We start from the raw sequence: 24,589 nt of genomic DNA, 5'->3' as shown, positions 1-24,589 counted from the left end.
ATGGCTCTCATTTAGTCTTGCATACTTGTTGCTTCTGCAATTTTTTCCACAAATACAATAAGTTTTAAATGTGCAAACATTGTCCTACATGCTGTAACAGGTATCTATGGAAGTCCTGTCTTCACAGCATGTTTTTTTTTAATTGCTTTTGACACAACACACTGACATTTTAAATGAGAGGCATCGGAGGGTTAATACATACCTTGCACATGCCACACATATAAATATAAAGCTACAGTCAGATTAGCGAGAAATGAAAGCAACAAGCAGGTGGCATTTGTTGTTTGACAGGCATTCCCAGAGCATGGCGAGCTCCTGGTTACGTGGTGTTACTGTGCACATATTTAAACTGATTATAAAAAGACTTATTATATGGTATGTGATTTTCCCAACTTCTGATTGGCCCATTCGCCACTTTCTGAGCTGTACCACATGCCGAGTTGACCGCTGGTGGAGCTGAGTAGACCGCGAGTACACCTCGCGTGCAGCGTAGCGCTAGCTAATCGAGCGACACCTTCTATCGATAACGACCAATCAGATAACGCAATACAATGCCTACTTTGGCCGTCAGTTTGTTGACAAGATGACAGAAGACAGGTTTGCGTCTATTAGCGACGCTGACTTAAAACGAATTTTACAGGAACAAGATGTGAAGAACACCCGCAGAAATACACAGTCAGCAGCCAAACTGTTTTGCAAGTACGTCACTGAAAAGGGACACGTGGCCAACTTTGAAACTTATGACAGACGGATGCTTTTGATTTCGGTGCACCCTTGATTATGCGGACCGGTGACCCTCATCCTGACCATGTCCTCATAATCACGGGTACACCTCATCAAAAGTCTGTAATTGTATAAAGTAAACCCAACGCTGTCACTATGAACTTTTACTTCAGGCTTGATTACTTAACAGAACCAAAATTCAATTGATTTCAGTCCAGTGTCCTTCACAGTGACCTCTATCGCTAATTAGCATGCTAACATCTCTGTAAAATAGCTTTTTAGTCACCTCAGAAGTATTTTCTGGTTATAAAACAGCATTTTTATATTTAGAGGTGGTTATTTCTCACTTTTCTCACAAAATATAACAGAAAAAAAAAATACCAAACACATTACGCTTATGCAGAAATAGTTTTGGAGTATATGCTGCCATCTTGAATTATTTTGTTCCAGAGAGCAACCAACATGTTACGTTGCCTTCACTCTGCTTGGTAGTAGTCATTGTGTCGCGTTGCTCAGTATTTGCGTAAGATATATTATTTTTTGTCTCTTTTTTTGGCCCCACCTGGATGATGGATAGCAACCACTTGTCTCTTGTTGCTATAAACTGGCCATTTTGATTAAAAAAGAATAGCAGCTTGTTGCTTTGCTTCTGCTGCCTGTAGCTATTGTCACCAAGGGTCAAATGAACAAGTAAATGTACATTTGTTTGTAAAGGTGTTTTTTACTATTTAGGACTTAATCATATGAGTTATTCATTTTAAAGTCCACCCATCTGTTTTCTAGACCCACTTTTTCCAACTAAGAGTGATGGGGGGCTGGAGCCTATCCCAGCAGTCGTAAGCCTTGGTGCACTCTGGACAGCACGCCAGTCTGTCGCAAGGCCACATGTAGAACAACACATACATTCACACCCACATGCACAATTTAAAATTTCCAATCCACCTAACCTGCGTGTCTTTGGATGTGGGAGGAAGCCGGAGCACCCGGAGGAAACCCACGCAAACACAGGGAGAACATGCAACCTCCACACAGAAAAGCCAACGGTGGGAATCGATCCCATGACCTTCTTGCTATGAGGCAACAGTGCTAACCACTAAGTCACCATGCTGCTACATTTTGAAGTCATTCATACTAATATCAGTTAAACATATTTTGCTGATCAATACATGCTTTAGATTATCCTTGTAGGCCTCTTGATTGTTGAGATATACAAAAAAGGTGTTTTTTTGGACAATGTTTTCCTTGATTTTTGACAAAAATACTCCAAAATCTAATCACCTCGTGATTTTTATCTCAGCAATATTCCAACCAAGTTTGAAAGAAATCCATCCAACACTTTTTGAGTTATCTTGTCCACAGTTAAACACACACCCACACACCAGCGAAAACAACAGCCTGCTATCACCACTTTGCCAGAGTGCAGGGTAATTATGTGGCTGGTCTATGAGTGTGTGCACTGAAGGAATAAGGAGCCTTTCCTTCAGTTGCAGATAAAGATATACAGCAGATGCACCTTTTGAACAAATGAGCAATGCTTTAGGCAGTCAATATCTCTGCTGTACAGGAGGAGGCACATTATTTTCCACCAGTGGGTTCTGGTGGATAAAAAGAAGAACAAACTTTTACTGACTGAGTAAAAGGACAATAGTATTATTTTTGCTTTTAAGTTGCAACACCGGGAGAAAAGGGGTTGGGGGGTAGAGGCAGGGGGTGTGATTTATGATCTGCAACAAAGTTTCATCATCTACCAAGACCTAACTGATGTCTTCACAATGCAACAGTCATTTTAAGTAACATTTATTGATTTTGTTTATTATTACATATGAAGAAGTGTTTGCGAAAAGCACGAAACATGTAACCTGCACAAACGCACCAGAATGATTCTGGTTTGAATCCACACCTTTATTATAGCACAGGATTTGCACCAGATCTTTCTGATGCAACCCCACAGGTTCAGCTTAGGACAGGTACGGTATGTGTGAGCTTGAACCCAGGACCTACTTTCTGTGAGGCAAAAGCACATGTACTGTAGCAGAGCACAAAATTACAATTTGCAATATAAATATATGCACAACAATAAGTACACACTAAGAAAAGCTTATATGAAGTAGATAGTGCAGGTAGTGTATTATAAATCACTATATTCTAAAGACATACTTTGCATAAACAGAGATGCTATGATGAAGATGTGAAGCCACACATCAACAGAAACGACTGCAGTCATGTTCTGTATCAAAAATCTGTAGATGCAGTTGTGACTAAATGGTTTTCTTATTTCATCATAAATGAAACATAGTATTTGTGTTTTGAGGCATTGATTGGACCAAACAAAACATCTGAAGAAGTCACCTTGGATTCCTGAAAATTACTTTGGGATTTTGTGTTTTCAACTTTTATCTAATTGGTATCTGAACATTTAATCGCCAGTAGGAACACATTAATCAATACAGTCATTAGGTGCACCCGGGAAATGTGAAACTTCAAACTCAAGTTGGATATCTTATTCAGGACAACTTGAAAATTCTGCTGCGTTTGTGTAAAATGAGTTGGTCCTGGTGATGATGTCAATATTTGTATGCGTTAATTTTGGGAATACACAGCTGTAGGTCATACCTGTATGACATATTGAATTTGTCTGATGCAGAGTCACAGGTTTCCTTATTGTTCTGTGTATTGTCAGGTCACAGAAGAAATTTTACATTATTACATCCTGACATGGACAAAATAGAAGACTATGCTTCATCATACTGGCAGCTGTGGATGCGCTGACTGTGGCTACATCACGACAAACTCAGGAATAGACAGAGGTGAAGTGTGGTGACTCTGTGTGTGATGAAAGAAGCCTGAACATGCCCCTATCTTTGAGTCTGAAGGAGCTAACCCAACAGCTTAACCTCAGTTCAGGTGTTTATTCATTTATATTTTTGGGGTCTGCACGATGGTTCTCATAACAGTTTTCATTGGTGTGAGCATTAAAATTTATGAGCCGCTTATTTTCTCAGTAATTGTGCATTAACAGGACCTAACAGATCATGCTCCTGAATAGCATACAACATTAATTAAGAAGTGATTTTCACTCTGCGCGAAAATTGCAGCAGACACATCTTAGACGATCCCTCAGGATATCTCACCAAACAACTAGCCACATTATTCCAGTTGTAATAAAATGTTCAAAACAGCACACAGCCCTCCTCAACAACTAGCAGCCGCCGCTTTATGAATGAAAATTTCTCAAATGAACAACTCTAAAAAAATAATTCAACCCTTGTACAGTTGTCACAGAGGAGCAGACTGTTGAGAAACCAAAACCGTTTTTTGTACCCAATTGTAAACATGTTTATTTCTGTTTTAAAGTTGGACATTTTAACATGGATTTGAATGAGAACCTACTCACTATTGGAGTCGCCCTCCAGCAGCCAGTGAAAGAACTACAACTTCTTGTTTTCCTCCAGGTGGCCTGGAGAGGTGCAAAAACCACAAGGAGCCCGACACCCAGGCCGCATGGGATCTGAAGTGGGTGAATGACCTAAAGTGGTTTTTCACCAGGTTTGGTCAGGCAGCCCCCCCACCAGCTCATCCCTGCTGCAACCCCCCTCATCTATGCCCCTAGTAAACTGCCCCACCCTGCCTTCCACCTCTGTCCCACTCCACACAATTCTCAGCTCTCTATCACTCCCTACTGCTCCTACTGCTAACGTCACCCCCACTGATCAGCACTCAAACCCCCTGCATATCCCTCTCCACAACCCAGGTAAGAAATGGGCTCAGGAAGAACTACACTCAACTAGATTGTGCCACCTTTATTAAAACCAAGTCCCCCCAAAACAGTCAGCTTGTTTCAATGATTACTTGCATGACCTCAAGCATAAGGCTAGAGGTCTAGAAAAGAAGTGGCGTAGTTCAAAATTACAAGTATTCCACCTCGCAAAGTGAACCTATTACTCTGATTTGATCAACAAAACAAGCATAACTCAAAGTTCTTGTTCAACACGGTGGCAACACTTATTCATGGACAACCACCTGTAGTTCGCTCTCCTTTTACAGCAAAAGATTTCCTGGATTACTTTGAGAAGAAAATAGAAGACTAGAATAGAAGGTTAAACATATCCCAGCATGCCTTAATCCAGCCACTACACCCTGCTATTGATGTGGGCGCCATTACTGAGGTATTACCTAGATTTACAGAATTTGATAGTATCTCACTAGGCATGCTGACAAAACTCGTAATGTCAACAAAAAGCACAACCTGTTTATTTGATCCTATACCAACAAAACTGTTTAAGGACCTGTGGCCCACTCTTGGGCCGACTGTGCTGGAAATTATTAATCTTTCTTTAACTTCTGGATCTGTTCCTAAATGTTTCAAATCTGCAGTGATTAAACCATTACTTAAGAAACCTAATCTTGACCCTAGTGCATTGAAAAACTATCAGCCGATATCAAATCTATCATTTTGCTCTAAAATTCTGGAAAAAGTGGTGTCATGGCAGCTCGTGGACTATCTTACTGAGAATAATCTCTTTGAGCCACTGCAGTCTGCTTTTAGAAAATATCATTCCACAGAGACGGCTCTCGCTAAAGTGGTGAATGATCTTCTGCTTGCAATGGACTCGGACACCACTATGGTTCTGGTGCTGTTAGATCTCAGTGTTGCATTTGATATCATGGATCATCATATTTTACTCAACAGGCTGGAGAATCATTTTGGGATTACTGGGAGTGCCCTTGCATGGTTGATGTCGTACTTGACCAGTCGTTCTCACTGTGTTTTGTACAGTAACACTACCTCTAACCTTAATGACATGAAGTTTGGGATTCCACAGGGGTCTGTCTCAGGCCCCCTGCTTTTCTCCCTTTATATATCACCCCTTGGACACATATTGCAGCGTTTTGGGATTACCTTTCACTACTATGCTGATGATACTCAGTTACACATGCCAATAACTGCTGGTAATCTTATCCACATAAAATCCATAGAAGATTGCCTTGCATCAGTGAGAAACTGGATGTCTACAACTTTCTACTTCCTACTACTGATAAGACTGAAATTATGGTTCTAGGTTCAGTGAGGCATTGGCATCAATTTGACCAGTTAATGCTTAGCCTAGGCTTGTGTGTCATACATCACACTGACAAAGTGAGGAACGACGTATATTTGTGGCAGGGACGGCGGTGGGATTCGAACGCCAGACTGCTCGAACTGAAGACCAAAACTTTACCAGGTCAGCCAAAGGGGAATTCCCCGCTAGCCAAGCTAGCAGGAACATCTTTTCAATCTGGACTTCACCTTGCAACACTATGTTGTCCTTTGGCCTCCACATTAGAGATATTACGAGGACTGCTTTCTTCCACCTGCGAAATATAGAGAAGATTCGTCCCATCCTGTCTATGGCTGATGATGAGACCCTGATCCATGCGTTTATCTCTTCTAGATTGGACTACTGCAATGTTCTATTTTCTGGTTTACTGCAGTCTAGCATTAGGGGTCTCCAATTGCTTCAAAATGCTGCAGCCAGACTTTTGACACGAAGCAGAAAGTTCGACCACATTACACCCATTTTGACGTCTCTTTACTGGCTTCCTGTCCAAGTGAGATCAGATTTTAAGATTCTGCTACTAGCCTATAAAATTGTTCACAGACTGGCACCTCCCTACCTAGCTGTCCTAATTAAACCTTACGTACCGTCCCAGGCTTTGCATTCTCAGGGTGCAGGACTACTTTGTGTCCCTAAGGTGAATAAGAAGTCTGCAGGTCACAGAGCTTTTTCTTATTGTGCCCCTGTTCTGTGGAATGATCTTCCTGCATTAATAAAACTGTCAGATTCTTCGGAGACTTTCAAGTCCAGACTTAAGACGCACTTATTTTCCCTTTCGTATGGCTAGCATACTGGCATAGTATGGTACTATGCTTGGTGCTCTTTTAAATTCATTTTATTAGGAAACAGAACATGCCGCGGCATCAACTTTATCTAAATTCTGGGTCTTTTAGTGAAGCTTAGGGTTAGTATTTGTTCTGTTTTTCTTGTTGTTTAATGCTGACAGATTATACTGTATTTGTTGCCTTTGTTGCCTGATTCTGTTTTTTTTTTTTTTTTCGCTGTTTGAGTCTGGTCTGCTTGAGGTTTCTTTCTCAAATCATCAGAGGGAGTTTTTCTTTACCATTGTCGCCTGTGTTCTTGCTCTGGGGGTTGGTACGGCTAGACCTTACTTGTGTGAAGCGCCTTGGGGCACCTTTGTTGTGATTTGGTGCTATATAAATCATAATAAAATGAAACTGAAATTGATATTGAGATGGAGCTGGCGGTGTGGCTGCTTTAATCACTTTATCTCCCTGTCTTTGTCTAGTTTTGCTTGTTTTTGGGCAGCCTTCTGATGCCGTTCCTCCTGCCCTTGTTTTCCTGTTGCTCATTTCCGTATCTCTGTTAGCTAAATACAAAAATGAAAAAGTTGCACCATAGTTAACATACACGTGAAATTGCAACAGTATAACAGAAACCACGTGAGGAATTTGGATTCCCAGTCATATTCATTGTAGCCTTTCTCATTATCTCTTACTGACTTTCCAATTATAGCCTTTGGTTGAGTGTCACATCTTTCCATCAACAACAATCCAAATAGCGTTAGACTTTATTGCTTCCCAGACAAAATAAATGACTTTGTCTCCTGCCATGCAGTCTTTAACCACCAGCCTGGCAACAAGCTTGCCTTCTAAAAAGAATTGGAATAATTAGAATCAGTTAGTTTAGTGGGTGGAGGGAACAAATATGTGGTCAGACCTTTATTCCCTGAGCGCGGGGTTACCCACCTCTGCAGAACGTTCTTTCCAAACCACGGAATCTTGCACATGGTGTTTGACATGAAACACTCAAAAATCTCTTCTCTCCATTGCCTTCATCTCCTGAATTTTCACCAAGAAATCCACCCCAGGCGCTGAGAAAAGTAAGACTTGTTAGGTGTGTGTAGATAACAATAGTTATCAACAAGTTCTGTTCATTCACTGCAACAAATTGTGTGCTGCAAAGTTTACTTTTAAAATAACAAGAAAGCTACATCCAACTGATGTAGTCCAGCTTCATTTGGCATAAGGTTCCTTACAATGCAAAATAGCCCACCTGCTCTTGTTGCCTTGTCCAATCATTTTAGGAGGAAACATGATGAAAATTCATGAAATTTCCACCTTAGAACATTTTTTTAAATAAATTGGACTTAGTTACCACATTTGCCCTCTTGAATGGTCAAAGCAATGGGTTTGCTGGTAAAGTCAGGATTGTTGTGTGGGCCGCTGAAGAGGAGGTACTGCTGGCCCACCACCACCAGTCGGCGCCCTGCTTGGAGTGCGGGCTTCAAGCATGAGAGGGCGCCGAGACAGAGAGTGACAGCTGTCACTCATTTACACCAGCTGTCACCAATCACTCCATCCAAGGAGCAACTGTCAGGAGCTGCACGGGTGATTTTGTATCGGAGGTGGAGGTTTTCCCTCCTCGAAGATCTGTAGGTGAAGGATTACTGGGTGTGTGGATACACACTCACCATTAACTGTTTTTCATCTTCTGCCAGCAGTACCAGGGTCTGCAACAGAAGACGGTGACCACCTGGGGACTCAGGACTTGGCGGCTCCGGTGTTCTTCAGGCCGTTGGTGGTGGAAGCTGTGTGGGTCCCGGCTCTCCGATCGCCAGAGGTCTCCTATCTTCGAGCCTGCCCGCACGTCACCTTGTGTTTAATTGGCATTATCTTTGTCTGTATCCAGTTGTACGTTTCACAACATTAAATTGTTACTCTTTGTCTTATCCATTGTCCGTTCATTTGCACCCCCTGTTGCGGGTCCGTGTTACGACACCTTCCCAACAAGGATGGCTGTATCCCTCTGGCAGTGTTTCAACAAACTGTGTAATCATCACCCTGGGGAGCTCAGATTTTATCCAGAACCCTCCCTCTGAAAAATGAAAATGTCACTGACAATACATTTGAGACAGAAAACCGTGACAACTCACAAAATCCTCTGCAGAAAAATCAGCCACATAAACTGTGCTGAAATGCATTTTAAAGCACCACAAACCTTATTTTTTCTGTTTCGTATACACAACGGGTGGAATTTTGCACATTGGTTTGGTGCATGTTTTACATGTGCAAATAACAGAAGGTGGTAACAGAAGACAGGATAAGGTTACCCCTCTGTGCTGTCATCCTCGTCAGTGATGAGGCCGACGATTGCAGAGTCATGAGAGAATGTTTGCAGGTGACAGCTGACAGAGTTGTACATGAGGTCTGTGGTGTAAAGGGCGAAGAGAAAGGGAGCCAAGACTGTTCCTTACAGGGCCCCATGCTGCAGATGACCACGTCAGAGACACAGTCCCTTACATACTTTTAGGGTGACCAGATGTCCTACTTTGTGCCCCAAACTGAGATGGTTTCCGGCATTATTATTGACAGTCAGGCTTCAGTGTTGAAATGCATGTTTAAAACACCACTATCCTGCACAGATGGTCTGCACAGGAGCTGAGGAGCCTGGAGCTGATGCTGTCAGGACCAGCTGCCCTCTTCACCTTGATCTTCATTTTCACTTGAACTTTACTTTATTATGGCCTCTACTGGTGGTTGGCTCTCACTGCGGTATTGTATCACTTCCTGTTCCGGAGCACAGCGGTGTTTTTCTGTATCTGTTAGCTGTTTAATCTGCGCAGTTAGATTGATCTAGTTATCTAGGTTACGATTTGTTTCCCAGTGTAATCTTTACGTGCCTTAACTAAAGCACTCCTTCTGCTGAATCACCTCTAAATTATTTACACATTATTCACTTTGCGTGTTTTTAGGAATCCGCTAGCTTAGCGTAGCTACTAGCTCTTAGCCGATTTAGCATGGCGGCTTCTCCTGTCTCTCCCGCACTTTTCTGCTCTGGGTGTGAAATGTTTAGTTATTCCTCGGCCTCCTTTAGCAGTAATGGTACTTGTAATAAGTGTAGCTTATTCGTAGCTTTGGAGGCCAGGCTGGGCGAATTGGAGACTCGGCTCCGCACCGTGGAAAATTCTACAGCTAGCAAGGCCCCTGTAGTCGGTGCGGACCAAGGTAGCTTAGCCGCCGTTAGTTCCCCCCTGGCAGATCCCGAGCAGCCGGGAAAGCAGGCCGACTGGGTGACTGTGAGGAGGAAGCGTAGCCCTAAACAGAAGCCCCGTGTACACCGCCAACCCGTTCACATCTCTAACCGTTTTTTCCCACTTGACGACACACCCGCCGAGGATCAAACTCTGGTTATTGGCGACTCTGTTTTAAGAAATGTGAAGTTAGCGACACCAGCAACCATAGTCAATTGTCTTCCGGGGGCCAGAGCAGGCGACATTGAAGGAAATTTGAAACTGCTGGCTAAGGCTAAGCGTAAATTTGGTAAGATTGTAATTCACGTCGGCAGTAATGACACCCGGTTACGCCAATCGGAGGTCACTAAAATTAACATTAAATCGGTGTGTAACTGTGCAAAAACAATGTCGGACTCTGTAGTTTTCTCTGGGCCCCTCCCCAATCGGACCGGGAGTGACATGTTTAGCCGCATGTTCTCCTTGAATTGCTGGCTGTCTGAGTGGTGTCCAAAAAATGAGGTGGGCTTCATAGATAATTGGCAAAGCTTCTGGGGAAAACCTGGTCTTGTTAGGAGAGACGGCATCCATCCCACTTTGGATGGAGCAGCTCTCATTTCTAGAAATCTGGCCAATTTTCTTAAATCCTCCAAACCTTGACTATCCAGGGTTGGGACCAGGAAGCAGAGTTGTAGTCTTACACACCTCTCTGCAGCTTCTCTCCCCCTGCCATCCCCTCATTACCCCATCCCCGTAGAGACGGTGCCTGCTCCCAGACTACCAATAACCAGCAAAAATCTATTTAAGCATAAAAATTCAAAAAGAAAAAATAATATAGCACCTTCAACTGCACCACAGACTAAAACAGTTAAATGTGGTCTATTAAACATTAGGTCTCTCTCTTCTAAGTCCCTGTTGGTAAATGATATAATAATTGATCAACATATTGATTTATTCTGCCTAACAGAAACCTGGTTACAGCAGGATGAATATGTTAGTTTAAATGAGTCAACACCCCCGAGTCACACTAACTGTCAGAATGCTCGTAGCACGGGCCGGGGTGGAGGATTAGCAGCAATCTTCCATTCCAGCTTATTAATTAATCCAAAACCCAGACAGAGCTTTAATTCATTTGAAAGCTTGTCTCTTAGTCTTGTCCATCCAAATTGGAAGTCCCAAAAACCAGTTTTATTTGTTATTATCTATCGTCCACCTGGTCGTTACTGTGAGTTTCTCTGTGAATTTTCAGACCTTTTGTCTGACTTAGTGCTTAGCTCAGATAAGATAATTATAGTGGGCGATTTTAACATCCACACAGATGCTGAGAATGACAGCCTCAACACTGCATTTAATCTATTATTAGACTCTATTGGCTTTGCTCAAAAAGTAAATGAGTCCACCCACCACTTTAATCATATCTTAGATCTTGTTCTGACTTATGGTATGGAAATAGAAGACTTAACAGTATTCCCTGAAAACTCCCTTCTGTCTGATCATTTCTTAATAACATTTACATTTACTCTGATGGACTACCCAGCAGTGGGGAATAAGTTTCATTACACTAGAAGTCTTTCAGAAAGCGCTGTAACTAGGTTTAAGGATATGATTCCTTCTTTATGTTCTCTAATGCCATATACCAACACAGTGCAGAGTAGCTACCTAAACTCTGTAAGGGAGATAGAGTATCTCGTCAATAGTTTTACATCCTCATTGAAGACAACTTTGGATGCTGTAGCTCCTCTGAAAAAGAGAGCTTTAAATCAGAAGTGTCTGACTCCGTGGTATAACTCACAAACTCGTAGCTTAAAGCAGATAACCCGTAAGTTGGAGAGGAAATGGCGTCTCACTAATTTAGAAGATCTTCACTTAGCCTGGAAAAAGAGTCTGTTGCTCTATAAAAAAGCCCTCCGTAAAGCTAGGACATCTTTCTACTCATCACTAATTGAAGAAAATAAGAACAACCCCAGGTTTCTTTTCAGCACTGTAGCCAGGCTGACAAAGAGTCAGAGCTCTATTGAGCTGAGTATTCCATTAACTTTAACTAGTAATGACTTCATGACTTTCTTTGCTAACAAAATTTTAACTATTAGAGAAAAAATTACTCATAACCATCCCAAAGACGTATCGTTATCTTTGGCTGCTTTCAGTGATGCCGGTATTTGGTTAGACTCTTTCTCTCCGATTGTTCTGTCTGAGTTATTCTCATTAGTTACTTCATCCAAACCATCAACATGTTTATTAGACCCCATTCCTACCAGGCTGCTCAAGGAAGCCCTACCATTATTTAATGCTTCGATCTTAAATATGATCAATCTATCTTTGTTAGTTGGCTATGTACCACAGGCTTTTAAGGTGGCAGTAATTAAACCATTACTTAAAAAGCCATCACTTGACCCAGCTATCTTAGCTAATTATAGGCCAATCTCCAACCTTCCTTTTCTCTCAAAAATTCTTGAAAGGGTAGTTGTAAAACAGCTAACTGATCATCTGCAGAGGAATGGTCTATTTGAAGAGTTTCAGTCAGGTTTTAGAATTCATCATAGTACAGAAACAGCATTAGTGAAGGTTACAAATGATCTTCTTATGGCCTCGGACAGTGGACTCATCTCTGTGCTTGTTCTGTTAGACCTCAGTGCTGCTTTTGATACTGTTGACCATAAAATTTTATTACAGAGATTAGAGCATGCCATAGGTATTAAAGGCACTGCGCTGCGGTGGTTTGAATCATATTTGTCTAATAGATTACAATTTGTTCATGTAAATGGGGAATCTTCTTCACAGACTAAAGTTAATTATGGAGTTCCACAAGGTTCTGTGCTAGGACCAATTTTATTTACTTTATACATGCTTCCCTTAGGCAGTATTATTAGACGGTATTGCTTAAATTTTCATTGTTACGCAGATGATACCCAGCTTTATCTATCCATGAAGCCAGAGGACACACACCAATTAGCTAAACTGCAGGATTGTCTTACAGACATAAAGACATGGATGACCTCTAATTTCCTGCTTTTAAACTCAGATAAAACTGAAGTTATTGTACTTGGCCCCACAAATCTTAGAAACATGGTGTCTAACCAGATCCTTACTCTGGATGGCATTACCCTGACCTCTAGTAATACTGTGAGAAATCTTGGAGTCATTTTTGATCAGGATATGTCATTCAAAGCGCATATTAAACAAATATGTAGGACTGCTTTTTTGCATTTACGCAATATCTCTAAAATCAGAAAGGTCTTGTCTCAGAGTGATGCTGAAAAACTAATTCATGCATTTATTTCCTCTAGGCTGGACTATTGTAATTCATTATTATCAGGTTGTCCTAAAAGTTCCCTAAAAAGCCTTCAGTTAATTCAAAATGCTGCAGCTAGAGTACTGACGGGGACTAGAAGGACAGAGCATATCTCACCCATATTGGCCTCTCTTCATTGGCTTCCTGTTAATTCTAGAATAGAATTTAAAATTCTTCTTCTTACTTATAAGGTTTTGAATAATCAGGTCCCATCTTATCTTAGGGACCTCGTAGTACCATATCACCCCAATAGAGCGCTTCGCTCTCAGACTGCAGGCTTACTTGTAGTTCCTAGGGTTTGTAAGAGTAGAATGGGAGGCAGAGCCTTCAGCTTTCAGGCTCCTCTCCTGTGGAACCAGCTCCCAATTCAGATCAGGGAGACAGACACCCTCTCTACTTTTAAGATTAGGCTTAAAACTTTCCTTTTTGCTAAAGCTTATAGTTAGGGCTGGATCAGGTGACCCTGAACCATCCCTTAGTTATGCTGCTATAGACGTAGACTGCTGGGGGGTTCCCATGATGCACTGTTTCTTTCTCTTTTTGCTCTGTATGCACCACTCTGCATTTAATCATTAGTGATCGATCTCTGCTCCCCTCCACAGCATGTCTTTTTCTTGGTTCTCTCCCTCAGCCCCAACCAGTCCCAGCAGAAGACTGCCCCTCCCTGAGCCTGGTTCTGCTGGAGGTTTCTTCCTGTTAAAAGGGAGTTTTTCCTTCCCACTGTAGCCAAGTGCTTGCTCACAGGGGGTCGTTTTGACCATTGGGGTTTTACATAATTATTGTATGGCCTTGCCTTACAATATCAAGCGCCTTGGGGCAACTGTTTGTTGTGATTTGGCGCTATATAAAAAAAATTGATTGATTGATTGATTGATTGATTTATATAGCACCAAATCAAAAGAAAGTTGCCTCAAGGCGCTTCACACAAGTAAGGTCTAACCTTACCAACCCCCAGACAGTGGTAAGAAAAAACTCCCTCTGATGATTAGACCTCAGTGCTGCTTTTGATACTGTTGACCATAAAATTTTATTACAGAGATTAGAGCATGCCATAGGTATTAAAGGCACTGCGCTGCGGTGGTTTGAATCATATTTGTCTAATAGATTACAATTTGTTCATGTAAATGGGGAATCTTCTTCACAGACTAAAGTTAATTATGGAGTTCCACAAGGTTCTGTGCTAGGACCAATTTTATTCACTTTATATATGCTTCCCTTAGGCAGTATTATTAGACGGTATTGCTTAAATTTTCATTGTTACGCAGATGATACCCAGCTTTATCTATCCATGAAGCCAGAGGACACACACCAATTAGCTAAACTGCAGGATTGTCTTACAGACATAAAGACATGGATGACCTCTAAAGCGCCTTGGGGCAACTGTTTGTTGTGATTTGGCGCTATATAAAAAAAATTGATTGATTGATTGATTGATGATTTGAGGAAGAAACCTCAAGCAGACCAGACTCAAAGGAGCGACCCTCTGCTTGGGCCACGCTACCAACACAATTTACAAAATAATTCACAAAACGAATATACTGTAAATGTTGTCGGTGCACAGGACAGGAGGGTTGAGGAAACAGACACCACACCCATCTCTGGATGGAGCTGCATCTCAAACAGAGAGAAAAAAAAAAGCCAGTAAAGAGACGCCAAAATGGGTGTAATGTGGTCAAACTTTCTGCTTCATGTCAAAAGTCTGGCAGCAGCATTTTGAACCAATTGGAGACCCCTAATGCTGGACTGCGGTAAACCAGAAAATAGAATATTGCAGTAGTCTAATCTAGAAGAGACAAACGCATGAATCAGGGCCTCAGCATCAGCCATAGACAGGATGGGACAAACCTTCACTATATTTTGCAGGTGGAAGAAAGCAGTCCTCGTAATATCTGTAATGTGGTGGTCAAAAGACAACGTAGGATCAAAAATTACCCCAAGGTTCCTCACTTTGTCAATTTGATGTATGACACACGAGCCTAGGCTAAGCGTTCGCTGGTCAAATTGATGCCAATGTCTCAATGGACCAAGAACCATCATTTCAGTCTTATCAGAGTTTAAAAGTAGGACGTTTCTAGACACCCAGCTTCTCACTGATGCAAGGCAATCTTCTAAGGATTTTATGTGGATGAGATTACCAGCAATTTTTGGCATGTATAACTGAGTATCATCAGCATAGCAGTGAAAGGTAATCCCAAAGTTCCACAACATGTGCCCAAGAGGTGCTATATAAGGGAGAAAAGCAGGGGCCTAACACGGACCCCTGTGGAACCCAAAATTTCATGTTACTAAGGTTAGAGGTAGTGTTACTGTACAAAAAACAGTGAGAACAACTGGTCAGGTATGACATCAACCATGCAAGGTCACTCCCAGTAATCCCAAAGTGATTCTCCAGCCTGTTGAGGATAATATGATGATCCATGGTATCAAACACACCACAAAGATCTACCAGCACCAGAACGTAGTGGTGTCCAAGTCCAATGCAAGCAGAAGATCATTCACTACTTCAGTGAGAGCCGTCTCTGTGGAATGATATTTTCTAAAAGCAGACTGAAGTGGCTCAAAGAGATTATTCTCAGGAAGATAGTCCACTGGTTGCTGTGAAACCACCTTTTCCAGAATTTCAGAGCAAAATAACAGATTTAATATCGGCCGATAGTTTTTCAATACACTAAGGTCAAGATTAGGTTTCTTAAGTAATGGTTTAATCACTGCAGATTTGAAACATTTAGGAGCAGATCCAGATGTCAATGATAGATTAATAATTTCCAGCGCAGTCAGCCCAAGAGTGGGCCACAGGTCCTTAAACAGTTTTGTTGGTATAGAATCAAATAAACAGGTTGTGCTTTTTGTTGACATTACGAGTTTTGTCAGCATGCCTAGTGAGATACTATCAAATTCTGTAAATCTAGGTAATACCTCAGTAGTGGTGCCCATCTCAATAACAGGGTGTAGTGGCTGGATTAAGGCATGCCGGGATATGTTTAACCTAATGTCTTCTATTTTCTTCTCAAAGTAATCCAAGAAATCTTGCGCTGTAAAAGGAGAGCGAACTACAGGTGGTTGTCCATGAATAAGTGTTGCCACCGTGTCTGTCATGCTTGGCCCCAGCTCAGGGTTTAGGTCTTAGCCCTTGGTGGATTTCCTTGATTTCCTGGTTCTGCTTTTCATTAGTTCATATTTTAACAACTTAGTCTCAGTGTTGTTCTGTTTATTGTTTTGCTTTGTTTACTATTTAGTCACTTGTTTCATTCAGCACCTCATCATTTACTTTGCAGTCATTCAGTTATTTGTTGCTTTTTCTTGTCTTACACTTTCATCACTGGTTCATTCTTTGCTTATTTCATTCATTTAAAAGAAAAACAGAAAAGCAAAATTAACAAAACATTACAAACCATTGAACGAAAAGGAGCAGTTTAGAAGAACAGGTCTTATATATTCTGCCCCTTTTTTACAATACAATCTTGCAAAACATCATCAATCGACATCATTGCATTTCTATGACTTTGTCACATGCCACCGACTTCTTTCCTAATTTTAACCATTATTTAAAACACTACATCCCTAATAGATTACATTTTAAACTTCAAACATTCTAAACATTATTAACAGATTACATTTTTGGCTTTGTCACAGCCCACTGACTTATTTCATAGTTTCATACTTACAAAATACATCAAATTTAATAAATTTTTTAAATAATTTAAGCAACCTTGATTCTTTGATTTCTTTGTTGAGGTTGTTCCATAATTTTACACCATTCACTGCAATACACCATTCCTTTATCTTGGTTCTGAATCTTGGTTTTTAAAGACTTTTATGCCCTTCAAATTATAACTACTTACTCTTTTTTCAAACATATTTTGAATGTTTATCAGTAAGGTATTGTTATTCGCTTGGTACATTATTTGTAGTAATTTCAAATCAACTAAATCATGAAATTTAAGTACCCTATACTTAATGAACAACGGATTAGATGGATCTCTAAATCGACTGTTGCCAATCACTTTTAAAGCTCTTTTCTGCAAAATAAATAAAGGTTGTGTATAAGTTGTACATGTTGATCCCCAGATTTCTACACAATAAGTCAAATATGGAACAATCAATGAATTGTACAATGTTAATTATCCATAACTATTTAATGGATTATTTTGCATATTTAACTTTATGCAAAACAGCAATGGCTTTCACTATCTTTCCTTTTATGTAATTTATGTGTGACTTCCATGTAAAATCTTCATCAATCATAACTCCTAAAACTTTTGTTTCTTTTACCCTTTGAATGTCCATTCCATCTATTTTTAATGACACATCATTTTTTTTAACTCTGTCATTAAACAATATGAAATTTGTTTTATTAAGATTAAGTGACAATCTGTTTATATCAAACCAATATTTCACTTTTCCAACTCTGTATTTATCACTTGTGCTACTTCCTGTATATCTGATCCAGAGTAAAATAATGTTGTATCGTCAGCAAATAAAATGCTACCAAGTACATTAGATATATTCACAAAATCATTGATATACAAAATAAACAGTTTGGGTCCAAGTACCGACCCTTGTGGTACTCCACACATAATATTACACAATTCTGATTTAGTATTATTTATCTGAACAAACTGTTTTCTATTTTCTAAGTAGCTTTTTACCCACTGATGTGCAATCCCTCTTATTCCATATTGTTGTAAGTTGTGAAGCAATCTTGAATGATCGATAACATCAAAAGCTTTTTTCAAGTCAATAAAAACACTTACCATATAATCCTTATTATCTATTGCTGATGATATTTTCTCTGTTAATTCCATAATTGCCATAGCTGTTGAATGTTTTGTTCTAAATCCATACTAAGCATTATTTAAAATATGATGTTTCTCAATGAATTTATCCAACCTTGTCACAAAAACCTTTTCCATAATTTTAGAAAACTGTGGAAGCAATGACACTGGCCTGTAATTTGAAACGTTATGTTTGTCTCCATTTTTATATAATGGGACTACCTTGGCAATTTTCATTTCGTCTGGGAAAATTCCTGTTGACAGAGACAGATTACAAATGTATAAGTGAATGGTTCAATAACAGTTTCTATTATACTTTTTACAGTCATGTCTAAATCTTCATAGTCAGTTGATCTTTTGCTCACACAGTTTTTTACAATATTCCTTATTTCATCTTTTTCCACATTGTCAAGGAAAATACTGTTGACCGTATTTACAATTGTATTTAATTTATCTTCTACTATTGGTTTATTTCCCACCAGATTTGATCCCACCTTTGAGAAATAATAATTAAACTAATTTACAACTTCTTTTATATCATTTATCTCTTTGTTTTCCTTGACAAGGTAATTCGGAAAAGTTGATTTCACTCCGTCACTTTCCATCACACTTTTTATAATTCCCCATGTTGCCCTTATATTATCTTTACTCTTATTCAGTTGTTCACTATAATAATCTTTTTTGTTTCCTAATTATTGTCAATAGTTTGTTTTTATATTTTTTGTATCTGTGTTCTGTTTCCTTTGTTTGCATTTTTAAAAAGCACTTATATAAATAGTTTTTCTTTACACAAGCATTTTTTATTCCCTTGGTCAGCCATGGTTTATTTACTCTTTTCTTACTAGTTTTTATTAATTTACAATTTTTATTATATGATTTCATCAGCATTTTCATGAATGAACTATATGCTACATTAACGTCACTGACATAAACCTCTTCCCAATTTTGATTTTTAAGATCATAATTTAATGCCTCTAAGGCTTTTAATGACTTATCTCTTTTAAATTTTATAACAGTTTTTTTTTTGGACCTATTTTTATATTTAAATATTGAAAGAACTGGTAAATGATCACTGAGATCTGTCATCAATATCCCATTCTTAATAATTTCATCTGTTCTATTTGTGAATATATTGTCAATTACAGTTGCACTTTGCGATGTAATTCTGGTTGGTTTTGTTATCAAAGGGAATAAACCCAAGCTATTCATTGAATTCACAAAATCACTTACTCTTTGGCAACTGGAGCTTTCCACATTAACATTAAAGTCTCCACACATAAAGAGCGTTTTGTTTTTGATTTGATGGAATAATTATATTATTTTATCTGTAAATTTCACAACACAACAGTCTGGTGCTCTGTATACACAACTGATTAGAATATTTTTAGCTGTTTCATGTACAATTTCCACTGTCACAGTTTCTGACATCATCTATAATTGTCATTTCTTCTACAATTTTACATGTCAGATCTGTTTTTATGTACAAAGCAATACCTCCACCTTTTCTATTTACAAAATATAACTCATATCCCTCCATTTGAACATCAGCCATGAGGTCATTTTTAAGCCAAGATTTTGTGATTGCAACAATGCTGAATCTATTTTTAAACTGATTTAAATAATCTTTTATTTTTGACATTTTATAGTACAAGCTTCGAATGTTTATATGTATGTGACAGGGTATCTTCAGTAATTTTTTCACTATTTAACTGTTTTTCCGTATAATACTCACAACCAATTGTAGTCAAGTATAATATACTTTCATCAATATTGGTGTCTATGTCATATATTTTATTATCTGTTTCCATGTTTAATCTGATTTTTTGTTGGTCATACTACCAACTGATGTCATATTCATTTGTCTACTCAGGTCTGTACTTTGTAAGGTCCTCCATGTCTCTGATTTGTATACCCTTTGTTCGTTCTTTCACTCTAATCCAAACCCTACAGTTCCAGACCCATGTAGCAACAGTATGTTTCTGTTTTTTTAATAGTCTTGCTTCCCTGGCAATATCTGCATTTTTTTCGTTAGATGCTCATTTATATATACATTTGTTCCTTTCAGATTCTATGCCTGTCTTAATAATTCATTTTTGTATTTTCTGCTTATAAATCGTATTATTATATTTGGTAGTTTATTTTTACTGTCTTTGGATGGAATTGTGTGACAGTCTGAAATAGTGTCTTGATGTATGACAACACCTTTTTGATTTAAAAAAATTGTAACATCATTTATCATTATCATTTATCATTTATTGTGTAGTTTGTATTTGTTCACTCTGGGTTTTTAAGTTAGTCTTAGTTTAGATCACATATAATGTTTAGTCACAGGTTTTTGTCATTATTTATCTTTGGTGTTGCTCATCAGATTATGTTCCATTTGTTATTCATTGGATTTTTCTGTTTATCAGTTTTCTTGTTTTATTCATTGCATTATTCTGTGTTTATTTGCGGTTTAACCGATAGTTTGTTTTGCCATTTTACTGTATACACTTTTCTGTACCGTTCAGTTACAGTTCCATTCTAGTTTTAGTTTTAGTCATTAGTTTTCTGGTTTTCCCCTTTATGATTTGTTACAGTAGATCTTAAGTTTGCCCCTTTTGTTTTTGTTCACATTCATTTTTTGAACACGTCATGTTTCTCACAGTTAGTTTTTCGGTTACTCACTTCTCTTGTTATGCACCGCTTTTTTTGCCCTCTCACACACTCTTGCCTTTCTTCTCTCCTCTTTGTTCACTTCACCACACCTCTTTCCAGAACTTTCCACACACCTGCTTCACATCAACCTGATTAGTTTGCTCCTCTTTAAAACCCTCACAATTCCGCAGCTCACTGCCTGGTTGTTGACTTTCTTCACTCTCTCACCTGTTTGATTCTCAGTGTTTTGACCTTGCTTGTTTGCGCTGACCTCCGCCTTGCCTTAATCCTGAGCTCAGCTTGCATTTTGACTCTGCCTTTGTTTTTGCCTGTGATACTCCTCGATGCCATTGGTATGACCTCAGCTCATATTTTTGACCACGTCCCAGCCTTTACTCTCTCTGATACCTCTGCCTCATTATCTGATTACCGTGTAACGAATCTACTGCCTGGTTCCAAGATAAAGCTTTTTATTCATTACAACCAGCCATGTCTGAGTCTGCATTGGTCTCCACCTGTTTCCTGTGTCAATCCATCATGAGCCCTGACAGTGTCACACAAGAACTTTGAGGTATGCTTGTTTTTGTTGATCAAATCTATCCACAAGACTGTTTACTGATTGGGCATTTTCCAAACGTGAAGCCAAGATATCAGTCTTGCTTCAAGTTCAGTCGTAGCTGAGTTGATGCATCACCGCAGTGATAAATAAGGTTGTTGTTCCACTAAACATGGCAGAGAAACTGTAAACCTAATAAGTGAGTGATCAGGGACCACCGATGTAAGAGGCATGATATCAATATTCACAATACCACATGTGGGAACCAAATCCAGGCTATTTCCACTGTGTGTTGAGTCCTGAATGCATTGCTGAAATCCTAATGCATCCACAATTTCCATAAATGATTTGCAGAAGGGATCAGAAGGCTTATTTATATGAATGTCAAGCTGTGACTGCACATCCGCCTCCAGCTGCATCTCAAAATCAAGCCACCACTGCACCTCCAGATGCATCTCAACATCTCTTGCTTGCCTCTACTGGTGGTTGGCTCTCACTGCGGTATTGTATCACTTCCTGTTCCGGAGCACAGCGGTGTTTTTCTGTATCTGTTAGCTGTTTAATCTGTGTAGTTAGATTGATCTAGTTATCTAGATTACGATTTGTTTCCCAGTGTAATCTTTACGTGCCTTAACTAAAGCACTCCTTCTGCTGAATCACCTCTAAATTATTTACACATTATTCACTTTGCGTGTTTTTAGGAATCCGCTACCTTAGCGTAGCTACTAGCTCTTAGCCGATTTAGCATGGCGGCTTCTCCTGTCTCTCCCGCACTTTTCTGCTCTGGGTGTGAAATGTTTAGTTATTCCTCGGCCTGCTTTAGCAGTAACGGTACTTGTAATAAGTGTAGCTTATTCGTAGCTTTGGAGGCCAGGCTGGGCGAATTGGAGACTCGGCTCCGCACCGTGGAAAATTCTACAGCTAGCCAGGCTCCTGTAGTCGGTGCGGACCAAGGTAGCTTAGCCGCCGTTAGTTACCCCCTGGCAGATCCCGAGCAGCCGGGAAAGCAGGCTGACTGGGTGACTGTGAGGAGGAAGCGTAGTCCTAAACAGAAGCCCCGTGTACACCGCCAACCCGTTCACATCTCTAACCATTTTTCCCCACTCGACGACACACCCGCCGAGGATCAAACTCTGGTTATTGGCGACTCTGTTTTGCGAAATGTGAAGTTAGCGACACCAGCAACCATAGTCAATTGTCTTCCGGGGGCCAGAGCAGGCGGCATTGAAGGAAATTTGAAACTGCTGGCTAAGGCTAAGCGTAAATTTGGTAACATTGTAATTCACATCGGCAGTAATGACACCCGGTTACGCCAATCGGAGGTCACTAAAATTAACATGAAATCGGTGTGTAACTTTGCAAAAACAATGTCGGACTCTGTAGTTTTCTCTGGGCCCCTCCCCAATCAGACCGGGAGTGACATGTTTAGCCGCATGTTCTCCTTGAATTGCTGGCTGTCTGAGTGGTGTCCAAAAAATGAGGTGGGCTTCATTGATAATTGGCAAAGCTTCTGGGGAAAACCTGGTCTTGTTAGGAGAGACGGCATCCATCCCACTTTGGATGGAGCAGCTCTCATTTCTAGAAATCTGGCCAATTTTCTTAAATCCTCCAAACCGTGACTATCCAGGGTTGGGACCAGGAAGCAGAGTTGTAGTCTTACACACCTCTCTGCAGCTTCTCTCCCCCTGCCATCCCCTCATTACCCCATCCCCGTAGAGACGGTGCCTGCTCCGAGACTACCAATAACCAGCAAAAATCTATTTAAGCATAAAAATTCAAAAAGAAAAAATAATATAGCACCTTCAACTGCACCACAGACTAAAACAGTTAAATGTGGTCTATTAAACATTAGGTCTCTCTCTTCTAAGTCCCTGTTGGTAAATGATATAATAATTGATCAACATATTGATTTATTCTGCCTTACAGAAACCTGGTTACAGCAGGATGAATGTTAGTTTAAATGAGTCAACACCCCCGAGTCACACTGTCAGAATGCTCGTAGCACGGGCCGGGGCGGAGGATTAGCAGCAATCTTCCATTCCAGCTTATTAATTAATCAAAAACCCAGACAGAGCTTTAATTCATTTGAAAGCTTGACTCTTAGTCTTGTCCATCCAAATTGGAAGTCCCAAAAACCAGTTTTATTTGTTATTATCTATCGTCCACCTGGTCGTTACTGTGAGTTTCTCTGTGAATTTTCAGACCTTTTGTCTGACTTAGTGCTTAGCTCAGATAAGATAATTATAGTGGGCGATTTTAACATCCACACAGATGCTGAGAATGACAGCCTCAACACTGCATTTAATCTATTATTAGACTCTATTGGCTTTGCTCAAAAAGTAAATGAGTCCACCCACCACTTTAATCATATCTTAGATCTTGTTCTGACTTATGGTATGGAAATAGAAGACTTAACAGTATTCCCTGAAAACTCCCTTCTGTCTGATCATTTCTTAATAACATTTACATTTACTCTGATGGACTACCCAGCAGTGGGGAATAAGTTTCATTACACTAGAAGTCTTTCAGAAAGCGCTGTAACTAGGTTTAAGGATATGATTCCTTCTTTATGTTCTCTAATGCCATATACCAACACAGTGCAGAGTAGCTACCTAAACTCTGTAAGTGAGAGTATCTCGTCAATAGTTTTACATCCTCATTGAAGACAACTTTGGATGCTGTAGCTCCTCTAAAAAAGAGAGCTTTAAATCAGAAGTGCCTGACTCCGTGGTATAACTCACAAACTCGTAGCTTAAAGCAGATAACCCGTAAGTTGGAGAGGAAATGGCATCTCACTAATTTAGAAGATCTTCACTTAGCCTGGAAAAAGAGTCTGTTGCTCTATAAAAAAAAAAAAGCCCTCCGTAAAGCTAGGACATCTTTCTACTCATCACTAATTGAAGAAAATAAGAACAACCCCAGGTTTCTTTTCAGCACTGTAGCCAGGCTGACAGAGTCAGAGCTCTATTGAGCTGAGTATTCCATTAACTTTAACTAGTAATGACTTCATGACTTTCTTTGCTAACAAAATTTTAACTATTAGAGAAAAAATTACTCATAACCATCCCAAAGACGTATCGTTATCTTTGGCTGCTTTCAGTGATGCCGGTATTTGGTTAGACTCTTTCTCTCCGATTGTTCTGTCTGAGTTATTTTCATTAGTTACTTCATCCAAACCATCAACATGTTTATTAGACCCCATTCCTACCAGGCTGCTCAAGGAAGCCCTACCATTATTTAATGCTTCGATCTTAAATATGATCAATCTATCTTTGTTAGTTGGCTATGTACCACAGGCTTTTAAGGTGGCAGTAATTAAACCATTACTTAAAAAGCCATCACTTGACCCAGCTATCTTAGCTAATTATAGGCCAATCTCCAACCTTCCTTTTCTCTCAAAAAATCTTGAAAGGGTAGTTGTAAAACAGCTAACTGATCATCTGCAGAGGAATGGTCTATTTGAAGAGTTTCAGTCAGGTTTTAGAATTCATCATAGTACAGAAACAGCATTAGTGAAGGTTACAAATGATCTTCTTA

This window comes from Thalassophryne amazonica, chromosome 3, assembly GCF_902500255.1.
Source record: "Thalassophryne amazonica chromosome 3, fThaAma1.1, whole genome shotgun sequence".
Classification (NCBI taxonomy): Eukaryota; Metazoa; Chordata; class Actinopteri; order Batrachoidiformes; family Batrachoididae; genus Thalassophryne; species Thalassophryne amazonica.
Note: the sequence above shows the minus strand (reverse complement) of the source record.